The sequence below is a fragment of the Rhagoletis zephyria genome, unplaced genomic scaffold (genome assembly GCF_001687245.7).
Source record: "Rhagoletis zephyria isolate East Lansing unplaced genomic scaffold, Rhagoletis_zephyria_1.1 Rzeph_scaffold_11699, whole genome shotgun sequence".
Taxonomy (NCBI): Eukaryota; Metazoa; Arthropoda; class Insecta; order Diptera; family Tephritidae; genus Rhagoletis; species Rhagoletis zephyria.
The window spans coordinates 1-5,671 of record NW_016168775.1 but is presented as its reverse complement, the minus strand read 5'-3'; positions in this window follow the sequence as shown (position 1 = coordinate 5,671).

Here is a 5,671-nt window from a genome sequence, read left to right as displayed (position 1 = left end):
CATGAACGAAAGACACAAGATCACGCCTTAAGGAAAGAAAGAAAAAAGTTATTTTCTAGCTGTTGAAATCTCGACGCCATCTTTGTTGTAAGAAGTAAACAACGAAGAGAACAAAAAAAAACGCGTAATTGTTGAACGCATGAATAATCATTTTTATTATGCAAATTCTCCTATAAATCATGTCGTTGTGTTAAATTATTCTTTACCTTATGTGTGCACACGTTGGCACAAGCGAAAATTAAGAAAATTGCAGTAAAAAGCCACCACCAAATTGTAAACAACGAACAAATGTAAACAAACGGCTTATGTCAAAATCGCCCTACTTTTTTCATAAGTGCGATTATAACGGGCCACTCTTCTGCTGTCGTGATCTTGTCTTTTTGGTTCATGACGTCAGCTCTGGTATGTCTTGCGGCCACTGCGTTGAGTCTTTTTGTAGAAAATCAGGACCATGGTTGCCACAATTGGTAACTTTCTACCAAAATTGGTAACTTTTAAACGGTTTGGTAACTTGGTAACTTTTATTTCATTTTGGTAACTTTTGCAACTAAACATCTATCTGCATTACTAGAAAGAAATGAATTATGTTTTGAATGTGCGTAATTATAAAAACCCTTCGAGTTTCAGTGGCAGCACTACTGACACTTTTACAAAATTACTTCGATTAAATTAGAGTCATCTCATATTCGAATACTGGAAATATTTGAATTACAGTGGCAGCACCAAGAACTGCATTTTTAAAACAACTTTCGAATTTTTGCGATAAATTTTGAATTCTACCCTCTCACATTTTAATACTGGCCATCTGGAAATTTTTGGTAAGGTCCACAAATCGTTTTGATTATTCCGGCAAAAAAAAAGTCGCGTGCTTTTTACAAGACCCATCTACCGACATGTATTTCGACACCTACCGACATATATTTCGACGTGCAGTAAATTATGAAAAACCAAAAAAATAGCAAAAAGATTAACAATTTTCGCAATTTACTCGAAATTTTGTACGAGTCAAACGAACTGTTAAAAGCACCCGCCACTTTTTTTGTGTGCCGGTGCTATTATTCCGTGAGTCGCAGGTCCAAGTATCGGCACATTCCGAACGAAAAATTACACTAAAAATGGCACAACTCCGAAACCGGTTTGTCTCCAAACCAAATTTGACGGAAAATCATTCCACATTACATCATACTCCTACCCTGTCGGAAAAAAAAGAAAAATATTTTCTGGGAGTTCTTGATAAATAATCAAAAATTGACAAATTATAAAAATATTGAATTTATTAAGTGCACAGAACCGGGCTGCAAGTATATACACATTTGTTCTGAAATATAGCAGTGTTATTCAGTATATTTTTTTCTCACTGAAGAAGTGAAGATTTTGGTAGTGAAGATTTGGTAACTTTTGGTAACTTTTCTTAAGAGATTTTGGTAGAAAAAAATGTTGGCTAGTGGCAACCATGATCAGGACCATTAACCCATCTTGACTTTGGATCGAGCTCAAACGATGTGCGGAATCGTGTCGCCGCCTCTGCTGATGTAACGCTTAGAATTTCAGCTACACGGTACGCGACAAACTGCTTGTAATTTCGACTCGTGGAACGAATCCAAAGGATGGCGGTTTTGCTGTCACTCCAAAACGTCGTACTGGTTACACGGAAGTCGTGGCAACATTCGAGTGATTCTTTTAAGCGGCAACCCAAAACGGCAGCTGCAGCTCCAAGCGTGGTATCGTCATACCTTTCAATGGTGCGCATCTTGATTTCGCGCACACTAAAGCGACGTCGACTTTATTTTCTTTCCTTACGCGGATATGCAGCTGTATCTCATCGGCGACAGGCAGGATTGGCGAATAACAACGAGGCACCGCAAAATTCTTCACCGATTGGAAATTGCTCCACCACGTTAACCATCGTTCAACTAACGGCTGAGGCACAGCTTCATCCCAGTCCACTTGCAGTTTCCACAACGATTGTATTAATATTTTTAAGCATATGGTGACGTTTGCCAACAGGCCAAAGGGATCGTACATCGCCATAGTTATGCCCAGCAATTCTCGTTTTGTTGGAATTCGCGTACCATTGAGTACATCACGGGCTATTTTGTGGAACTGAAAATGAAACTAGCGCATCGTTAGCGGTATTCCAGTACATACCCAGAACTTTTTCGGTTGTAGATTGGCGTTCCATCTTGACGACCTCTGAGCTGGCAGCATCATTTTCCCTATTTAGCTTTCGTTGAACATCTTTGTCGTTAGAAATGAAATTACGTAGTCTGAAGCCTGCAGCGGCGTTGATTTTTAGAGCTTCATTGGCGACTCCGATGGCTTCCTTGGTGCTATCAAAACTGATGACCAAGTCATCGACATACGTGTTGTTAATTACGGCACGTACTCCCCTCGGCATCGTGGACTTGAACTTGACGGCGTTTGTGTTTTTTATGTGCTCGGCTCAACAAGGCGAGCAAATGGCTCCAAATATCATTGACGACATGACGTACGTTCGTACGGGTTCCTCGGAGTTACCATCTCCAGAGAAATCTTTGTGAGTCTTGATCGGCGTTTCTGATCTTCACTTGCGAGAACATCTCCTGTATGTCTCCGGCTACTGCGATAATTCCCTGGCGAAATTTATGTGTAACGGCTACAAGTGGTTGCGCTTGTTCAGGCCCTTTCAGCAAGACCGAGTTTAGGGATGTGGAATTTGTAACGGCGGCTGCGTCAAAAACGATGCGGATCTTTCCCGGCTTGTGCGGGTTAACGACACCGAAGTGCGGGAGGTACCATGTCGTCGGTTTAATATGGGCGGCCTCTTCGGGTGTTAATTGTCGGGCGTATCCCTTGTTGAGGTATTTCGCGATTTCGTTCTTATAGCTGTTGGCGTAAGCTGTATTTTTCTTCATGCGCGTCTCAATATTTACTAAACGTTGCTTCGCTGGATAGCTGCATGGGAGGTCAACCGAGTCATCCCGCCATAATAAGCCAACCTCATATCTCTGGCCGAGATCTTTTGTTGTGTCTGCGAGTAATTTCTTTGCGCGCTGATTATCGACTGAGTCCAAGGCGAGCTTACTTTTGACCCCAAAATTTTCTATCGAAAAATACTCCTCAACTAACTTGTTAAGATGCAGCAATGAGTCTGACTTACGTACATGAAAAACTTTAGGATTGGTGTGGGCGTCCTGGCGATGTGGTCCAAATACCACCCATCCCAACTTTGTATAAGTAGCTACTGGTTGATCGCAACCAACCTCGACTGTCTTACTGGTCACACACAAATGGCAGTTGTCTAATCCAAGTAGTATCACGGGTACTACATCGTCATAACTACGCACTGGCAATTCGTTTAAATGCGCATAGTTGTATTTGTTAAGTGATTGTCTCGGCAAACTTAGACCCTTTATTGTACGCAGATTTTTGAGTGGGAAACTATGGTCACTTTCTACCCCTTGAATTTCGCATGAGACTTTTCTCGAGCTCTCAGTAGTTTGGTTGTCACCGTACCACTGTAAAGTAAGTGGCATGGTACGACCTCGTAACCCTAATTGTACGGCAACTTCTTCCTCAAGAAGTGACACTGATGAACCTTCATCGATCATGGCGTACACTGACATACTACCATGCGGACCGAATAAACGTACAGGTAGTATTTTAAATAGGCTAGCTTCTTTGGCTTGGTGGCAGTTCAGGATGCGTTCTCCATCGGTAGGCGGCACAACGTTTGTACGAAGTTCTTGATGCAGTGATTTATGATGCATTCGCCTACAGCCATTGATATCACACGTTTTACGACGGCGACATGTAGACAAACCATGACCCTTTTGTAGGCAACCGAAACACAGACGATGTTGTTTGACAAGTGACCATTTTGCAGCACAGTCAAGCGATTCAAACTTGCGACAATTAGTTACGAGGTGCGACTGACTGCAGCAAAAACATACGGGCTGCTCTTCACTGCTGTGAAACATTCACCGTGCTGAACCTGCGCCTGATGTTAACTGACGACTGTAGTTTGGGCTGTGTTTCGTCGACGATGGCGGTTGGCTATGACGTAACGAAATATCTGCAACTCCGGGCATGATCGACACGACTTTGGCCAAATCACTCAGCCAGTCTGCGAAGCTCTCCACTGTTGGAAACGGCAATATGTTGGCGGCATACTTGCTGCACTCAAACTGTTTGGACGGTGGCAGTTTCGATACTAATTGTTCCAGTAGAGTGGGGTTCAACAAATGGTGCTCGCATTTGGCTGACTTAAAGAACACTGCTATGTTACGAACACGATTTGAGAACTCCAAGACTTGGTCCAAACGGTTATCATGGATGCTAGGGAACTGCTGGACTTTCTGCAATTGTGCTCGTATTAACAAGTCTTGTCGTCCAAAATTAAATTCCAGTTCCTTCATGACTTTAGGAACATCATCTGGATAGATGAGCATCGACGTGACTGCTCGCTTAGCATTACCCTGCAACGCTTTCTGCAGGCGCATAAGATTTTGCCTGTTGTTATACGAAAACTCAGCTGTTGTGTCGATATAGTTGGCGTAAAATAGAGGCCAATCCTCTGGATTGCCATCGAAGGCAGGCAGCGGATACAGCTTAGCGGCGGATCCTTCCAGAAACAGCGCGTTTGATGGCTGTGACGAAGACGGTTGTGATCCAGGCGGAGGCAACTGTGGTAACGTATGTGGTAAACGTGTGTCTGGGATCGGTACGTCCGGCGATGGACCGTGATTGGCGTCATTAGCAGAGTCCATTTCAATACGCTGACGGAGCTGTTGGACCTCTGCTTGGCCACGGCTCGTTTCGCAACTCTTGCATGCTTTCCCTGAGTGCCGTGATACTTGCCACCAAAGAGGCTATTGCGTCGCTCCCGATGGTTGCTTCAGGTTGCATTGTGATGTTCTGGGCTTCGATGTTAACTGCCGTGACACTTGCTTCTGAGTCAGAACTACTACCATCCGCGTCGCTCGATAGTGCGGCTTTATTTGCTTGACCACGAGTAATCATTACACTATAAGAGTTTAATTAATTTGTTGTTTCCCACCTTACAGCGACTCGCTTTAGTGCAGAAATTTCTTAAATCAGTAGACGATGACAACGGCGAATTTAAGCAAGTGTACTCGCTTTGAAGGCTTAAGTGTTTCGCCAAGAAACTGACTAAGATTGACAAATTCTTTGAGTTCGCAAAAGTATGTAAATATCCTTACGGCGACTTCTAAATTAGCAAATGGTGAAAAACGTTTTCGTAAATATGCTCGCTTTGACGGCTTATGTTTTTGGCAAAAGGAAAAACAACACTATGAGTGTTCATATACGCATGCCCAACTCGGCTCGTTGATTTCACAAAGTACGTAATGTCCTTACGGCGACATATATAGAATTGGCAGATGGTGAACAATGTTCGCGAAAATATACTCGCTTTCGCCGCTTATGTTTGCAAAAGGACTATGAGCATGCCTATACGCAAGCACAACTCAGCTCGATCATTTCACCCACGTATCTAATGTCCTTGCGGTGACTTTGAGAAATTTTACCCTTGGTGAAATAACATTTGCCAAAAACGGTAGATAATCGTCCGATATATAAACAGTTTTCCCTGATGATCCATGCTAACGGCGAGTGTAACCCGTATAGCTCCAAAAAATGGTGTAGCGGCAACAAAAACGGCAAACTTCCA